Raw genomic sequence first — 20329 nt, forward strand, 5'->3', positions numbered from 1 at the left:
AACATTATATGAGGTAAACTTATTAATTTGAAATGTATAACAATAATCCTCCCTTACTGAGGAGTACACACATGGACATTTATCACTTGATTTGATAATATTTTGCTTAGGATTATTGTATCTGTTCATGTCAGTGGTTGTCTATATTTCTCCTTTAGTATAATATTCTTGCAATACTTACAAATCAATAGTAGATTGTACACTCTTTGTCTATTCTTTTTTTTTATATATATTTTTATTTATTTCTAGGAGAGAGAGAGAGAGAGACAGCGTGAGCAGGGGAGGGTCAGAGAGAGAGGGAGACACAGACTGAAATAGGCTCCAGGCTCTGAGCTGGCAGTCAGCACAGAGCCCGACGCGGGGCTTGAACCCACGAACCGCGAGATCATGACCTAAGCGAAAGTCGGACGCTTAACCGACTAAGCCACCCAGGCTCCCCTCTAATGGCTTATTTAAACCAAGATTAATATTACTCACCTAAATAGTAATATTCTTTTTAAAAGAAATTTAATGTTTGCTTATTTTTGAGAGAGAGAGAGACAGAGAAAGAGAGAGAGAGAGAGAGAGAGAGAGAGAAACAGAGCACAAGCAGAGGAGGGGCAGAAGGAGAGAGATAAAGAATCTGAAGCAGGCTCCAGTCTCTGAGCTGTCAGCACACAGCCCAACTTGGGGTTCGCACTGATGAACCGTGATATCATGACCTGAGCTGAAGTTGGGGCTTACCCTACTAAGCTACTCAGGAACCCCAAGAGAATTATTTTTAGATACTCATTCTAGGTCATTCAGTAAATGTAGAGGCTTGGATTTGTAATCTATTTATAACAAATATTTCCAATAGCTTGTATTTTATGTTGTCCAAGAACAACACTTTGAGAACTACTGATAAAAAGTACAGTACAGGTGCAGTTCAAATGAGAATCATTATAAGCCTTTTCCTGAAATAAATAATGGTGTGTGTCTTATCCCTTCCCTCAAATTGCTTGTGTTTATCAACTCATCTCAGTGAGATTTTTCTACCTTTCTTACTCAGGTAAAAAACTTTTAGACCCACTATCCTGAACAAATGAATCTTATCCATCATTTTATCATACTTGTGCACTAAAATCAGCTGGTGGTCTCTTTCAACTAATTTATCAGTAATAATAAAGTAATGAGGTTTGAAAATGCCTTATACCTCATAATAGATCTACATATAAAAATCAGAGTTGCTTGAAAATTATATCATAAAACAACCATTCTTATTCTCTTTTGCTGACACATACAAACTCCTACTTTAGGTCAAGGGAGCTAACCAGCAAAGGTCAGTTTATTTTTTAATTTTTTTAATGTTTGTTTAATTTTGAGAGAGAGAGAGAGAGAGAGAGAGAGAGAGAATAATTTGGGGAGGGGCAGAGAGAGAGAGGGAGACACAGACTCCAAAGCAGGCTCCCAGCTCTGAGCTGTCATTACAGAGGCTGACTTGGAGCTCAAAGCCAAAAACTTTGAGAGCATGACCTGAGCCAAAGTCACTCTCTTAACCAACTGAGCCACCCAGGCACCCTGGCATAGGTCAAGTGTATGATGAAGAAGGAAAAAAAAACATTAAAAGTAGTAAGATTTAAAAACTACTCTTTTTCCAAGTATACACAATTACATGTAATTATATGTTATTACATTGAATAGTCAATATATTAGCATCTTGAAATATAGCATTTTACCAATTACACATCTTTTGATATAATTAGATTTTTAAGGGCATTGTCATCATAACTTGATAGCTTCTCATACATTTTGAGAAATAGAGTTGGAAATAGCTTTAGTTTATAGAAAAGATGAAAATTGAGAATAAAAGACTTTATCAAACATGCTAGAAAGATAAATCTTCATAAATACTGATCAAATAACCATATTAAAATATGTTTTATTAATATTTAAGGAAATAGAAGTTCTGAGAAGCTTTGGAGCAATTGGAAATCATTTATTAAAATTAAAAGTAATAAAAATGCAAATTTGAAGAAAATTTTGGGTTCTTGTGCAACAGCATAAACCTGGGTTGGATTCAGGTTTCATCAATTTATTTTTAAACTCCTAAAATCACTACTCTAATTTCTCTAGGTTTAAAGTGGGAAATAGAAAATGAAAACCTTACTTTTCTGGGGAAATGAGAATAAATTCGTAACTTCATCTGTAACTCAGAATAACAGAGGCTTTACAGTAAGTTCCCATAAGTTACTTCTAATTAGCACTTTAAAATCTGTAAGTTTTGTTTAATTTTATCTGATGCCTTTGAAGAAGTAACTTCTGAGTTTAGGCATAGTCTTCCTCATACTCCATGGCATTCCAATTAACCAAGTCTTACCATATGGATCTTAGTTTCCCAGATTGTGTTCTGCATAAATGTGCTACTAGGAGTCATGATGAAGCAAACATGCATGGAACAAAGTTAAGTTTTTTTCTACACAGATCTTCCAGAGCCTCTAATAGCTAATGTGCACTGGGACTTCAAAGAGAGGGAGGAATAGGCTGTGTTGAGAGCATGTAGAGAAAGAGACAGAAAGGAATATTGGCAGTGTAAGCTAATTTGAACATGCTGTTTGGAAATTGCAAAGTATATTGTGTCATTTCTTCTGAAATAGCAGTCACATTAAACTTTGCTAACTTATTTGCTTCCAGATTTGTAAATCATCAAGCTCACTTCATGTCTGTTTCTCTTTAAAGTTAAGAACTTGCACCTTAATGAGGCTCTACATTCCCCATATCCAAAATCTTTAAAATATTATTTATTGATATTTCCTGCCTTAGAAAGTTTTCTGTAGCTTTTTTTTCTTTTTTACAATTTCCAAAAGTGCAGGTGGCCAAATCATTTCTTTTAGAAGTATGCAGATTGCTGCTCCTCAAAGCCTGCTCACTCAATGAGGCTAAATACACATCCATGCAAGACGAGGATGGTATTGAGTCATAAAAATCTTGAAGGACCAAGAGACTAAAATAAACATGTTTTCAACTCTTCTGACATCTGGTACTCAATGTGAAATAGCAATAATGAAAAATTACTAAAAGATGCTTGTTTCAAAAGTTTGATTCAAATAATTATATATAAGTATCTACCAGTGTCATTGACATCGTGGTATAGAGATCATTCACTAGTGTGTTCGTTTGGACAAAGCAATTCTCAAAATAATACTTTATTATAGTACAATTTAGACATGATGATTCATTTAAAAATAGTTCTGTTAATAACAAGAGGACGTTTCCCCCCATTCCTTAATTGGAGGATATAGAGAATACTTTCTGTGACTATAAGCTAAATCATTTCATATTGCTCAGCTCAATATGGCTCTTGTGATAATTGTTCAGAATCATATTATAGTTAAAATTACACTGTAATAGAAAAATGTCCTTCTTTCCCTTTAAAGCAAAGCTTAGTCCTGGCAGAAACAAAAAATTCTAAGTTGGGAAATCTTTCTTTCATTAGCCAGAATGCTAAAAAAGATGCTTAAATTGTGAGTAAATTTGTTAAGAGATTTTTTTCTACATAATCAAGCTAACTGATTTTTAGATACTTGGTTTGTTAACTATTCACTCAGTATTATGTGAATATTTATTCTATGTATCAGAAACTAGTCTAGATGGCAAAGAAAAATATAACATTTATGGATATTGTATTTAGTGGGAAGAAATGGAAATTAAAAGAAACAGATATCAGATATTGAAATATTTTATGCAAACAGACTTTGTGACCATCCTGCATTGTGGGGCAGGACTCAGTAAAAAGTAACATTAGGTTAAAATTTGAATGGTGCATTAAACCACTTATGCAAAAGTTGGTAAGAAAGTATATCCTGCAGAGTGAGAAGCTACCACAAAGATCTATAGCAAAAACTAGCTTGGTCCAATGAGTGGGAGAAGTGGATAATGGGAGAGGTAGATACTGGAGGGGGAGGCGGGGAGAAATAGGCACCACAGAGATAATTTGAAGCCAGATTAAGGAGTTTGTAAATAATTAAACTGTCTAAAACAGTGAATGATAACTTTTGGAATTTCTTTTGTAGGGGTACAACTATAAGTAAGGAATTATTAAATTCCACTATCATCTACTAAGCTTTGTAGGCATAGATGATAGAGGAAATTAATAGCATTGTGGCACTGCAGTTGAGAGAAGTGGACTATTGAAAGAAATGTGCTGGCATTAGTCTTCAAGGAATGGCTGTTGGATTGGACATAGCATGAAAAAATAAAGATAGTACTGCAGAGTTAATAAAGTAGTCCCACCTATTCAGTTCTTGCTCTCAGCTGTTATTTACCCGATTCTGGTATGTTTTGAGAAATAGGACCAAAATTCATATTTGGTTTACCTGATGAAGGGCAGGGAAAAGAAGATTCTTGAAAGAGAAGCCAGACCAAGATTTAAGAAGTCAAAAGAAGGTAATGAAGCACAAAAGTAAAAACACAGTAAAGCAGTATCATTCTCTGGATTAAAAAGTTTCATGTACTTATTCCATGTTTATATTGGAAACTTCTAGTTATCAATTGGAACAATAAAAAAAGTACCATAATCTGTCTTTAATACCTAGATGAAAATTCAAACCGACAGTATGTAATCCATTGTCTTCAAAAGTATATTCCTTGGAACACCAGTCCCTTGAGATGGTGTTAATATATTTGTGAAACATCGCATATTTTAAAAATATTTTATATATACAAATGCACATATTATTTATATCTATGAATTGTATATACATATACAATTCATATATATATGTATATATATGAAAGAAGAAAATTAACATTTAAAATGTTAAAGTTCCTGGGGAAAACTGACATAAATTAATGCCCACTGTAGACTGTAATTATCATTTCATTATGAAGTTGCAAAATCATATTACCTTTTACCTCCCACTAATAATAAATCTTCAGAAAAGCATGTTATTGATACATAAGTTAAATTTGCACAAAAATAGAAGGAGTATCTTCTCTAGCATTTACTTTTCATAATTATGTATATATATTACCAAGAGATAAATTCTGAGGTCACTGAATTAATACATAAGATTTTTAGGACTCCCTGCGATGCCAAAACCAAGTAATAGTTTGTCAGGAATATTAAGATCAAACACAAGTTTAAGCAGTACATGTATGTAGCAGTTACCAATTTGCTGTGCCTCCAACTTAGATAACATATGGAGGTTAGCAACTTTTTCCACACACACAAATAAATTGGATCATAAACTTTAGCGCAAAACACATTAATACTTGATGCTAAAGGTTTGCATTAGTTCAGTCTTTCTAGAAGTGTATTTTATTTTGTTTAGTAAACATGCCTGACACTAAGAATAAGAAAGTAGATTTCTCCTCAGAGCTTTGCCTTTGTTATTGAAAATTCAACTCACCTTGGGAGTGGAATGGAAAACATTTGTGTGGCTTGATTTATGATTGAATTTTAACCTGAGTTGGAGGTTTTGTAGTTTAAAGGTCAGTGGATTTTGTCTTTCATTTCAACATTGCTACCTACCAGTTGAGACTCTAGCCATTTTGTATAAAAGTTATCCTTATTGTCTTCAAAATAATTACAAATGGTAACTATGTTCATCTGACAGACTAGGCTGTGTTTTAATAAGATAATGCATATAAAAGCACTTTAAAACTACAAAGTCCTGTACATGTCTATGGTGTTGCGATTATTTTGATAATATTTGCCTTAATAAGATGTGAGCCTTTGGAAGAAGAAATATAAAAAAGATTGAAAGTAGGTATCAGATTGAATTTGGGAACTCTCATTTTTTACTCAGGATCCCTTTAGACACTTAAATTATTGAATACCCCCAGCATGCTTATGTGTATGTATTATGTATACTGTTAAAATACAAAGTTGAAACAGTTAATTTGAAGATCTAATCAGCTTCATTAAACAGTTCATGAGGCAGGCAACATCCCACCTATTGGATCCAGGGGGGCTCTAAGGAGTTGTACAAAATGGATCATTTTCATAGGAAGCAGGGTGGATTAAGAACCTTACGAGCACAAGAAAAGGATTATTGTTCCAGGTAAAATTGCTTTCCCTTAGGAAGAACATAAGGGTTTATCATGCAGATTATCTCCTCTTCCTTTTGGGGATGGAGAAGGCTCCGGTGGCACAATATTTCTTGGCACTTACCAGAAAATTCCTGTAATTTCTGAAAATTCCAGAAACTACATTTCTGGGAGAATAACTCCAATTAGAAACTGCAATTAGATTAAGTATTAAACCCTAGTTTGGGGATTCAGCCTGACCCCATTTTGATCGCTTGGTTTTCTTTTTAACAATATGTTGGTAATAAATTAGAGGCTAAATCAGAAATTTAAAAAATAGTTTGTATTTATAAATAGGCTTATGAAGCCTCTGATCCATTAATATAAATAACACATTTTTTATATGAAAATGTCTTATCTTTCAGAGCCGAAATTTAGCATAAGTACTGTTGTTTTAACATTTTGGAGTTTCTCTAAAGTCTGCCTTACAAGAGACAGCTGGATTCTGTCTTGTTCTGCATTCATTCTGCTGTGGCATGTTGCTTTAGTTGAAGTACTTACAGAAAATTCGCTCTCACACAGGTATATGATCAGAAAAGAGGGTTCGTCATGGACTGCTCCTAAACTCTTAGAGACCACCCAGTGTTTTCTCACTACACTTTAAGAACTGCTGCTCTAGCAAAAGTCAACTGAAAGGATTAAAAATATTAGAGTATGCAATTTAACTCTTTATTTCTAAGTGTTTTGATACCAGGTTAGACATGAGGACTACTTTGATACTTTCGTTGATAGAACTCATTTTACCTCAGCCTTTACGTTTTTATGACTTTCAGGGAACAGCTCTTTGATTCTGAGGGAAAATACAGGTTTTAATATGAGAAAAGAGCTTTAAGTTGCCCAAGTGAATTCAGAGTCACACTTTAAAATCTAATGTAATGTTAGGTAAATTTTACTTGCTCTTAAGGGATCCTTCTGAGAATCAAACAAAGTAGGCTGTTCTGAATAAAGAAAAGTCCATCTTTGTTATCCTTCAATTTGAAAAGAGGCCGTCCAAGGTGGGGACACTGAGATACTGGAATTGAGATATTGCATAGCCCATTTGTTAAGTGAGACATTTTGATTTAAAAACTGTTACTCCGAGGCCAATTTCAATGACTTTGATGTGAAGTAGATGATGTGGGAAACAAAGGCACAGGGAAATTTAGCTGAAGTTAAATTTCCATACAATCAGCGGCCCAGTGACAAACACTTGAGGCAGCCATAGTATATTATTTCCCCAGGAATTCCCTACTGTCTTAATGGTAATTATTAGGTAGAGGGGAAAACAACCTAAGGTTGACAATAGTTTGGTCTCCAGTATCCTGTGTCTTCTTAAGTATATGAAAGTCCTTTGGAAACTTCCCCTTACCTTTACCTCCCCAAACTTCCAAGTTCACTCAAACCTTGGATTGCAATTATTTTTTCTGTTACCAAGCATTTCCAATGAATTTTAACTTGATAAATGAGCGATGCCTTGCAATATGAGTAGTATGTGATGCTGAACATCACATCACATCTGAGCCAATGTTTCTGTCTCTCTGAGCCAATGGTTCTCTTTCCTCCCACCACCACTCTTGCTGCAGGATTATGAGTGATCATCTCCCATTCTCAGATGCTCGTTCTCATGCCTCGTTATGCGGCAGAAATTTTTTCAGAATGTTGGAAGGTGCCCACAACTGGCACTAGTGTATTTTTTGTCACTTCAAAGCACCTATGGACAGTCCTTTGCGTTTCCATACAAGAGGAAGCTTAAGAAGTTTTGCTTTATTCTAGGTCAGGCTGCCTGCCGATATAGACCCTTTTCTCAGGTACTTTATTGCCAGTTGCATTAAATACAGTATATGATAAGAATTTTTTAATATTGTACTGTAGTCAGCATCCGTTAGTGATAGTGAAAGATGTTCTACACTATAACTCTCCTCTCTTGTTTACCTCACACTAGCCATGAAGGTTTTCAAAGGTTAGTTCAGGTTAATTTATTTTTCTTTATACTTTGTATTTTCTTCATTATTGTATATTGTAATATTTTATATGAATATTTTTGAGTTGTGGAATTAATCATCTGAGTTACCATTGTTTCTTATGGCGAAATTTGCTTTGATATATAAGTGGCTTGGATTAAAGCACATTTCTGGGACAAATTATTCTCACACACTAAGGTTTTACTGAGCACCTGGGTGGGGGTGGCTCAGTCCTCAGTCTGTTGAGTGTCAGATTTTGCCTCAGGTCATGATTTCTCATTGAGTTATAGCCCCATGTTGGGCTCTGTGCTGACAGCTCAGAGCCTGGAGTCTGCTTCAGATTCTGTGTCTCCCTCTCCCTCTGTTCCTCTCCCGCTTGCATTCTGTCTGTCTCTCTCTCTCTCTCAAAAATAAAGATTTAAAAAATAAATAAATAAAATAGCTTCTTTGTACTGAAGACATGTCAAGATTTATTTCTTTTATTTATTATTTTTTATTTATTTCTGAGAGAGAGAGAGAGAGAGAGAGCATGAACAGGGGAGGGTCAGAGAGAGAGGGAGACACAGAATCTGAAAGAGGCCCCAGGCTCTCAGATGGCTGTCAGCACAGAGCCCGGGGGGGGGGGGGGGAGTGGGGGGGGCTCACACCCACAAACCATGAGATCATGACCTGAACCAAAGTCGGACACTTAACCGACTGAGCCACCCAGGCACCCCAAGAATTATTTCTTGACCATTGACTCCAGACCCCACCACCACTCTCAAAATCGTATCAACAGAAATTAATGATTGGTCTATTGCTTGTAGGTGAGGTAGGTGATGGATACCTACTGTCTGATAAAACAGGGAATATCAGGTCTAATTCAGATCATTTTAAAAATATATTTAGGAAGAAGTGATTTCCCATTTTTAAAAATTTTTTTAATGTTTTATTTATTTCTGAGAGAGAGAGAGACAGCGTGAGCAGGGGAGGGCCAGAGAGAGAGAGAGGGAGATATAGAATCTGAAACAGGCTCCAGGCTCTGAGCTAGCTGTCAGCACAGAGCCCAATTCGGGGTTCCAACCCATAAACAGTGAGATCATGACCTGAGCCAAAGTCAGACGCTTAACCAACTGAGCCACCCAGACGCCCCATGATTTCCCATTTTAAAGAATTTATTGAAGTGGGGAGTAAAAGGAAGTCAGGTGCCCACAGTGCAAGTGTGAGACTTGTCACAGCAGGTTTCCCAAGGAAGAGCCACTAGGCAGGAGGCAGCTGAAAGTATTTAAGGCTTAAGGGATCAGAAACAGGGCTGACCAGAAGTTCAGAATTTCTTTACTGTTCCATGTTGGGTATCTCAGTTATACAACTAAAAAACTTAAGAAGTACACAAACAGGGGCGCCTGGGTGGCTTAGTCGGTTAGGCGTCCGACTTTCGCTTAGGTCATGATCTCGAGGTTCGTGGGTTCAAGCCCCGCGTTGGGCTCTGTGCTGACTGCCAGCTCAGAGCCTGGACCCTGCTTCAGATTCTGTGTCTCCCTCTCTCTCTGACCCTCCCCTGCTCGCGCTGTCTCTCTCTCTCCTAGAAATAAACAAAACATTTAAAAAAAAATACACAAACATGCATGTCACTGACAGACCTGGGTAGCTGCTTGAGCAGCTTTTATGACTATGAGGAAGAAAGGCTTTTATGACTATGAGGCAAATTTGGTAATTAAAAGACTTTGAAAATAGGGGCACCTGGGTGGCTAAGTCAGTTATGTGTCTAACTCTTGGATTTCAGCTCAGGTCATGATCTCATGGTTTCAGTGAGTTCGAACCCTACATTGGGCTCTGCACAGACAACACTGAGCCTATTTGGGATTTTCTCTCTCTCCCTCATTCTACCACTCCCCCACTCACATTGTCTGTGTCTCAAAATAAATAAACATAAAAAATATATAAAATTTTTTTAAAAATTTAAAAAAATAATTTGAAAATAGGTTACTGGTTTGCAAATGATTATGGGGTGGTGATCAGGTTGATTAGTTAGTGGCTGATGTAGGTTGGATCTAATCCTCACATGTATACTTTCTATAAACTTGTGGGAAGAACCTTGTTTTGATCTTGTTAGGAAAAACCTAGAGTAAAGGCTAGAGTAAAAGATGATCAATTCTTTTCGTGTGGGTGGAGATTAAGGAACACTAACTATGCCTTCTCTATTTTAAAGACAAAGTCAGTGTCTCTCTGAGCTCTAGAACTTATCTTACACTTTCACAGTGTACCTATTTTAATGTGTCTTTGTGAATATATCACCTTCAGATTCTCTAGTGATTCAAATGTACCGGATTTTATCTCATATTCCCTTCTCAGTATAGAGTAGACCATTTGAAACCGAAGCATATAAACTACACAGAGAGAGAGACAGACAGACAGACAGATAGATACAAGCTTAAGGCTTTAGAAGAAAATTCTTTTCAACAGTGTTACGACAGAATCTGAAAGGCACTTTTTCTCATAGTACTAATAACTTCACTGCTCAGACAACGAATTTTAGATGATGTAACCCAAGCCTTGGGTGAAAGAATATAAGTTGATTTTTCTTTGCCCTTTTTAACAGGAATAGGGATGTGATATTCTGCAAGTAAATTTAAGTTACTTATCAGTGATATTCCCCTATCCTCAACCGGAAATTCTAAAATACCATTAGTCCCTTCATTCCCTTCTGTTTTTCCTTCCTTCCTTCTTTCATCTTGTCTCATTTTTTTTTCTAAATAATATTATCACTATGGGAGCCTTTGCCCCAGGCTTAAAGTTGGGGGTGGTAATATTTTACATATTTTTTGCAATTTTCTAATTTCTTAAAAAATGGCTTAAGAACTTTAGAGTGTTGAACAGGAAATTAGTATAATGAACATAAAATGAACATTTAGAAAAAAAAATAAGTACCTGGGTAAATCATAGGTGAGCATTTAGGGATTTGAATGCTGAACAGTTTTCCTGGAAATGTTTTTCTCTCTCTGATAAAATAAGCATTTTAAAGGGGTTTTCTGAAAATCATGACAAATTTTTATTTCTGGAGGCTTTCCACATTGTTGGTAGTAATTGCAGCAAAAAATACACACACACACACACACGTGTATGTACCCTCTTCTAGTCTATGTTAAATATATATATACATATATATATATATGTATGTATATTACTAATAAGATAGATGGGGTACAAGATGTGTGGTTTTCCATGTGATATATTACAGAATGCTTGACTATTATACAACAATTACTTTTTTCCTGCCATCAAGAAAAACTTCAAAAGAGATGGGATTAAAAAAAAAAAGCAGTTAAATTGTGAAAGTCATTCATTTTGAAACTTGATGCCATGTATTTAAAAAAATACCTTCCAAGTTTTCATCTTAATATATTTTGGTATATAGATAACAGCAGTATGGGAAAATGAAGAGCAGTCTTTCAGTAATATTTTTAGGTGTTTTAGTCACAAGAATTTCTTTATTTTCAACACATAGAAAATACCCTAACCACTTACAGATAAAAACTTTTAACATTTGGACTCAGTTACACATGATCTAAGGGACAAAAACCAGTTACTTAATGGCTTAATATAAGTATAACAGCTTTATTTCCTCTATGGTATTGCCATTTTTATGTAACTTTTTAAAAGAAATGATGAAGGATATGATTTCTTCTTTATTTCTATTCTGCATTTTCATTTACTTACTTTTTAAGATGGTTCATTACATTGACAACTTTTTGAAAAACTGAAGTGCTATGGATGGCTAGAGGCATCAGCGTATGACTTGGAGATATTATGAGGGATCCTGAACCTTGGCCGTGCTTTATTGATTTAGTCACAAGGCACTAAGGCACATAGTACTCTTTTGTACTATAGGAAGTTGAAAAGCTTTTCCTGTGCAGTTAAGGTTGCAACTTTTACCCCAATCAATATTTAGTTAGCAGCTCACAGAAATGGTGGTAAACTTCATTCTACACCAGTGTTTGAGGTAATAAAATATTAAATCATTTCTTGAAATATAACAAGATTCCTGGTTCAGATTTAATGTGACAAGATAGTATTTTATACTGTTTTTATTGGCAGTATAACAAATGGTGAGTAATAAATTCAGATATAGTGCAGATACACTCAGGCTGTCAGAAGTACTGGGGTGGCTTTGTCTGGCTATTAGAGCATAAAACCAGTAGGTAGAATACACAGAGAAATTCTTTTTGTTCTTGACAACAAATGACAAATATTTTAGGGTATCATTTCATAGTTAATTTCTGTGTGGTATTATTACTACTCATAAAATCACATACTCCCGGATATTCAGTTATGACATAAAATATATATAGATGATTTTCAGTTTCTCTAATATTCTCATATACCATTATTTAACTATAGATACTTTGGAGAAAGAGACACCTTACTATACATCTTATTTTTCATGGTACCTAGAAAAATGTTATGTATTTGTATTTATTGATTAGCAAATATTTGGTACTCAACTGTTAGCTGAAAAAATGTGAAGCAGAACTTCTAAGGATGGTGGAATCAGATCTGTATTAGGACTCTATAATTGCCACTCACTAGCTATGTATGTTTGAGTAAGTTACTTAAAGCCTCTGGATTCTCAGTTCTCTCATCCATATAATGAGGTAAGATGTTTTGAATGTACACTTAAATACTAGTAGTATTTTCCACCAAGATGGTAAAATGGCCGTGTTTAAATTTGTTCCCTTTCAAGACACCTTAAAATGAGAACAAGTAAAATGGGGGAGTAAAAAAAGAAACTGTTACAAATCTTGTATTCTGAGTTATTATGTGCATCCTTAGCTGTTTAAAGGAAAGTGCACTGATATATGAAAACTATTGAAAAATGTACCCCCCCAAAAAAAGATAATCACACATTTTATACTCTTGTAGGCTGAATCTCAGAAGTAGTCATTTATCTTAGGACAAATATTTGAGTATTCTGCTATATATAATTTAGATTAAAAATTCTTAGAGAAACTAGAATAGTTGGTGCTGGTTATAGTAAAAGCTCTCTCCCCATCTGGCAATTGAATGCTACAGAATAATGGCTCAATGTACAATATAGACCAATGAAAACCTGCCACTTTGCAGTAGTTAACTTTCTATTACTCATTTTAAAATACCGTATTAGTTTCTGCAATTAAATGAATATTTATGCCCTCCCCCATTTATACGTTGAAATCCTAACCTCTCATTGTGATGGCATTAGGAAGTGAGATTATGGGAGGTTACTAAGTCATGGGAGTGAAACTCTCATAAATGCAGTTAGTCCCCTTATAAAAGAGATCCTTTTGCAACATGTAAAAGCATGAGACCTCACCTAAATCCGACCATGCTGGCACCCGGACCCCGGAGCTTCTCATAAACTCTGTAGTTATGAAGAATAAATTTTTGCTGGTTATAAGACACTTAATCTATGGTATTTTGTTATGGAGCCCAAACTGATTACACCTTTTTCTAAGAAGGCTGTAACTACCATAAACTGAGTTGGTTAAAACAGTAGAAATTAATTTTCTTCCACTTCTGGGGGGCAAAAATCTGAAATCATAATATCAGCTGGTCTATGCTTTCTTCAAAGGTTCTAGAGGAGAATCTTTCCTTGTGGTACAGCTTGTGGTAGTTTCCAGTGCTCAGGGACTTGTGGCTGCTTAACTCACATGCCTACCTCCATATTGGCGTGAGTTATTCCTCCTCTGTATGTCTCAAATTTCCCTTTGCTTTTTCTTATAAGAACACCATTTACACTACTTAGAGCCCACCTGGATAATCCAGAAGTATTATCTCAAAATCCTTCATGACATCTGCAGTGAAAGTAGAATGAAAATAGAAATAAGATGACATAATATCTTTTTTAAAGTTTTTAAGTTCAAAGTCCAGTATAGTTAACATACAGTGTTATATAAGTTTCAGTGTACAATGCAGTGATTCAACAATTCTAAACATTACTTAGTGCTCATCATGATAAGCATATTCTTAATCCTCATCACACATTTTACCCATTTTCCCATCTACCTCCCCCCTGGTAACCATCAGTTTATTCTGTATAGTTGAGACTGTTTTCTTGGTTTGTTTCTCTATCTCTTTTAAGTTTTTTGTTTGTTTGTTTGTTTTGTTTCTTAAACTCTACATATGAATAAAACTATACAGTATTTGTCTGCCTCTGGCAAGTTCAATTTAGCATAATATTCTCCAGCTCCATCCCTGTTGTTGCAAACGGCAAGATTTCATTATTTTTAAAGGCCAAATAATATTCTTGTGTGTGTGCATGTGTGGGCACATGTCCATGAATTCATGATGGATACTTGGGCTGCCTCCATAATTTGGTTATTGTACATAGTGCTGCAATAACATAGGGATGCATGTATCCTTTCAGATTAGTGTTCTTATATTCTTTCAGTAGTACTCAGTAGTGTGATTACTGCATAATAGAGTAGTTGTATGTTTAAATCTTTGAGGAACCTCCATTCTGTTTTCACGTTAGCTGCACAAGTTTGAAGTCCCACCAAGAGTAGAAGAGGGTTCCTTTTTTCCTCTTCATCACTAATACTAGCTCTTTTTTCTATTTTGGATTTTAGCCATTCTGATAGGTGTGAGGTGATGGGTCATTGTAGTTTAGATTAGTATTTCCCTGATGATGACTGATGGATCACATATCTGTTACCCTTGTGGATGTTTTCTTTGGAGAAATGTCTGTTAATGTCTTCTGCCGATTTTTTTAATTGGATTATTTGTTTTTGGAGGGTTGAGTTGTATCAGTTCTTTATATATTTTTGATACTAACCCTTTCTTAGCTATGTCGTTTGTAAATGTCTTCTCCCATTCGGTATGTTGTCTTTTAGTTTGGTTGATTCTTTCACTGTGTAGAAACTTTTTATTTTGATGTACTCACAAAAGTTTATTTTTGCTTCTGCTTCCCTTGCCTCAGGAGATATATCTACAAAAATATTATTATGACCAACATCAGAGAAATTACTGCCTATGCTCTAAGATTTTTATGGCTTCTTATATCACAGTTAGGTCCTTACTCCATTTTGAGTTTATTTGATGTATGGTATAAGGAAGTGGGTCAGTTTTATTCTTCTGTATGTATCTGTCCAGTTTTCCTGACACCATTTGTTGAAGAATTATTTTTTCCTGCTTCATATTTTTGCTTCTTTTGTCAAAGATGAATTGACCATATCATTGTGGGATTTCTGGGATTTCTATCTTATTCTGTTGATATATGTGTCTGTAATCAAACTGTTTTCATGACTATAGGTTTGTAGTATAACTTAAAATCTGGAATTGTAATATCTCCAGTTTTGTATTTCCTTTCCAAGATTGTTTTTGGCTATTCAGGGATTTACTTTTAGAATTATTGGTTCCAGTTTTGTAAAAAGTGCTTTTTGTATTTTGATAGAGATAGCATTAAATGTGTAGATTGCTGTAGTAGTTTGGACATTTTAACAATATTGTTCTTCTGGGGGCACCTGGGTGGCTCAGTTGGTTAAGCATCTGACTTGGGCTCAGGTCATGATCTTGCAGTTCCTGGGTTCAAGCCTCACATTGGGTTCTCTGCTGGCAGCTAAGAACCTGGAACCTGTTTCAGGTTCTGTGTCTCCTTTTCTCTCTGCTCCTCCCCCGCTAATGCTCTGTCTCTTTCTCAAAAATAAATAAACTATAAAAAGTTTTTTTAACAATGGTATTCTTCTAATCTATGAGCATGGAATATTTTTTCATGTGTTTGTGTCATCTTTATTTTCTTCCATCAGTATTTTATAGTTTTCTGAGTACACCGTCTTTTGCCTCTTTGGTTAAGTTTATTCCTAGGTGTTGTATTCTTTTTTATGCAATTGTAAATAGAATGGCTTTCTTTTCTTTTTTTATGCTTATTTATTCTTAAGAGAGCACAGCTGGAGAGGGACACACACACACACACACACACAGAGAGAGACAGAGAGAGAGAGAGAGAGAGAGAGAGAGGTAGACACAGAATCTCAAGCAGGCTCCAGGATCTGAGCTGTCAGCACAGAGTCCGACATGGGGCTCAAACCCATGAACTGGGAGATAATGACCTGAGCAGGAGTCAGACTCTCAACCAACTGACCCACGCAGGTGCCCCTGGGATTGCTTTCTGAGTATCTTTTTCTGTTGTTTGCTTTTAGTGTATAGAAATGCAACAGATTTTGTATATTGATTTTGTTATCCTATGACCTTACTGAATTCATTTATCAGTTCTCAGAGGTTTTTTGGTGGAATATTTAGGGTTTTCCATATATAGCATTATATGTTATGTACAAATAATGAGTTTTGCTTCTTCCTTACCAGTTTGGTATTTCTTTTGTTACCTTATTACTGTAGCTAGGATTTCCAGTACTATATTGAATAAAAGTGGTGCAAATGGACCTCCTTGTGTTTTCTTGATCTGAGGGGAAAAGCTCTCAGCTTTATACCATTGAGTATGTTGTTACTGTGGATTTTTCACTTATGGCCTTTATTATGTTGGGGTATGTTCTGTCTAAACTTGCTTTGTGGAGGGTTTTTATCATCAATGGATATTGTACTTTGTTACATGCTTTTTCTGCACCTATTGAAATAATCATATGGTCCTTAGGCTTCTCTTCTGGATATGTATAACGTTTATTGATTTACTGAACCACTCTTCATCCTGGGACTAAATCCTACTTGATCATGGTGAATGATATTTTAAAATCTAATGTTGGATTCAGCTTGCTAATATTTTGTTGAAGTATCTATGTTCATCAGAGGTAATGGCCTGCAATTCTCTATTTTTGTAGTGTTTTTATCTGGTTTTGTTATCAGGGTAATGCAGGCCTCATAGAATGAGTTTGGAAGATTTCCTTCCTTTTCTATTTTTAGAATACTTTAAGAAGAATTGATCTTAACTCTTCTTTAAATGTTTGGTAGAGTTTGCCTGTGAAGCTGCCTTCTCCTAGACTTTTGTTTGTTGGGAGTTTTTTGTTTAGCAATTAAATTTCATTGCTATAATCAGTCTGCTCACATTTTCTATTTCTTCCTGATTGAATTTGGAGAGGATTTCTGTTTCTAGGAATACATCCATTTCTTACAGGTTGTCCAGTTTGTTTGCATATAATTTTTCATAATACTCTCTTAAAAGTGTTTGCATTTCTGTGATGTTGCTTATTTGTACTCTTTCATTTCTGACTTTATTCAAGTCCTCTCTCTCCTTTTTTTGATGAGTTTGTTGGAGTTTTATCAATTTTGTTGATCCTTTTGGAGAATCAGTCCCAGGTTTTGTTGATCTGTTCCATTGTTTTGTTAGTTTCTATTTTGTTTTTTTCTTTCCACTCTAATCTTTATTATTTCCTTTGTTCTGCTTGTTTGGTGTTTCATTTATTCTTTTTTCTAGTTCCTTTAGGTGTAAGGTTTAGGTTGTTTATTTGAAAATTTTCTTGTACTTGGGGCGCCTGGGTGGCTTAGTCAGTTAAGCGTCCGACTTTCGCTTAGGTCATGATCTTGCGGTTCGTGGGTTCGAGCCCCGCGTCGGGTCTGTGCTGACTGCCAGCTCAGAGCCTGGAGCCTGTTTCAGTCTGTGACTCCCTCTCTCTCTGACCCTCCCCTGCTCAAGCTGTCTCTCTCTCTCTCCTAGAAATAAATAAAAATATTTTAAAAAAAAATTTTTTTTAAAAAAAAAGAAAATTTTCTTGTACTTGAGATAGCCTGTATTCTACAGACCTCCCTATAGAAAAGCTTTTGCTGTGCCACAAAGGTTTTGGACCATTGTGTTTTCATTTTCATTTGTCTCCATATAGCTTTTGATTTCCTCTTTGATATTTTGGTTGACCCAGCTATTGTTGAGTAGCATGTTATTTAACCTTCATGTATTTGTAGTCTTTCCCGATTTTTTTCTTGTGGTTGATTTTTAGTTTCATAGCCTTGTGATCAGAAAAGATGCATGGAATAACTTTGATCTTTTTTTTAATTTGTTGAGACTTGTTTTCTAGCCTAATATGTGATCTTCTTTGGAGAATATTTCATATGCTTTTGAAAAAATGTATATTCCTTTTTAGGATGGAATGTTCTGAATATATCTGTTTTACCAAATCTAGACCTTTGTGTTACTCATAGTGTCTGTTTCATTTTTGATTTTCTGTTTGGATGATCTGCCCATTGAAATAAGTGGAATGTTAAAGGCCCATACTGTTATTTATACTATTGATTGGTTCTTTTGTATTTGTCACTAACTGCTTCAAGTATTTGGGTATTCCCATTTTGTCTGCAGAAATATTTATAATTGTTATATATTCTTCTTGGATTGTCCCCTGAGTGATTATATGGTGTTCTCCTTTGTCTCTTGTTACAGTCTGTTTTAAAATCTATTTTGTCTGAAATAAGTATTGCTACCTTTCTTTCCACTTAAAATTGCATAATGAATGGATCTCCATACCTGCACATTCAGTCAGCTTGTGTCTTTAGGTCTGAAATGGGCCTCTTTTTGGCAGCATACAATGGGTCTTTTATCCATTTCTTTACCTGCTGTCTTTGGACTGGAACATTTAGTCCATTTACCTTCAAATTATGCATATACTGCCATTTTGTTACTTGTTTTATGGTGGTTTTTCTCTGTTTCTTTCTTCTCTTGCTCTCTTCTGTCTCTCTTTGTCATTGTGTACATAAAATTTATAAAGACTGCATGAAGCTATTACTAGATTAATAAGTAAATTAAGCTAGATTTAAGAATTAGTATAAATATTTCAAATACGTATTATAAATAAAACAACTACCAAATAAAATAGAATTTTTGAGGGGGGAATATTTACAAGAAAATAAAGAAGATTTATATACATAGAGAGGGGAGTCTGATGGCTCCATCAGTAGAGGATACAGCTCTTGATTTTGGGGTTGTGAGTTCAAGTCCCAAGTTGAGCCTAGAACGTACTTACAAAATTGAATGGATGAATGGATGGATGGAAAGATATACCATGCTCTTGGAATCAAAGACATGCTGTTAAGATCTTTATAGGTCAGTTTCTTCCCACATTGATCAGTATACTACATTGTCAGTCATAAACTCATCTAACTTTTAAAAGTGAAAATTGATACATTATTCTAAAATCTATATTTGTATTTATTTTGTTAAGATTTACCTTCATAGAGACATTTTATAGCAAAATAAAATTAAAGATAAGAATGTAGGAGGACTTATATAAGACTTCAAGATTACTGAAAAGTTCAATTTAGGAAAATAGGCACTATTTTAAGAAAGTAAAATGGATCACCAAAACACCATACAATTCAAGAAATAGAATAAATTAAATATGGTTGATTCATTTCAAATACGATTTGAAAATCATTCTATGGAACAAATAATTTCAATAAATAGTGCTGGAACAACTGGACACCCATTTGAGTGGGGAAATAAACCTTAATATTCATTTACATATATACAAAATTAAATTTGAAATTAATCATAGACTTAAAGAAACTACTGCACTGTAAAGACTCCAGAAAAAATATAAGTAAAAAGATGTATCAGACTGGTCACAGAAACCAACTATAAAAGAAAAATGGTAAGTAAATCAAAATCTGATCCTAGAAAAGCATTATTAATGAAATAAGCTGATATAAACACAAACTGGGATAAAAAATTTTCAAAATACATATTTAACAAAAGACTCCGATCCAGAATACATAAAGACCCTCTAAACTCCCCAATAAAAGACAAACAACATAATAAAAATTACACAAATTATTTGGAAACAAACTTTGCAAAAAAATGCATGTATATAATTTATGATGCATGTTAAAACATATGTTTTAACACTGTGGATATGTCACATGAGTGAAAATAACTAGATACAGAAGAATAATCTCACTTATGTAAAGCCTGTATAGCTGGCGGAAATGAGTTACCTTTACCAGTTTGAAAGATGATATCCCTGCCACATCTCTTTGAGGGAGAATTCCAAGACCTTATTATTCTGAAGGACAAGACTCTTTCCAGCAAAACTCTATTGTGAGTCTATATATAGCAACTATTTTGTACATGCTTTGTATTCAGAGTCTGTAGCTTTATTGGGCCATGTGGTCTTTTCAAAACATTTAATTATACATGGCTGGATATTAGAAAGATGTCATTTTCTGGCTGCAGCCAGACCTTGATCATGTGGCCTACGTTCAGTTAACTGGCTTGTTTTTCCTGAATTTTGAAACTCCAAGAGTGAAAATAGATATAAGAACAGAAGCTCTTCGAGGTGGTAGTGGTATAGAGAGAAGAGTGCAGCTTATCAACAGTGTGTTAATGACAGTAGCTTTACCAACATCATTCTCAATGTATTCCTGTGTTGATTCTTGGTTTTCCATTTCATACC

The sequence above is a fragment of the Hyaena hyaena genome, unplaced genomic scaffold (assembly GCF_003009895.1).
Source record: "Hyaena hyaena isolate Hyena2069 unplaced genomic scaffold, ASM300989v1 scaffold_518, whole genome shotgun sequence".
NCBI lineage: Eukaryota > Metazoa > Chordata > Mammalia > Carnivora > Hyaenidae > Hyaena > Hyaena hyaena.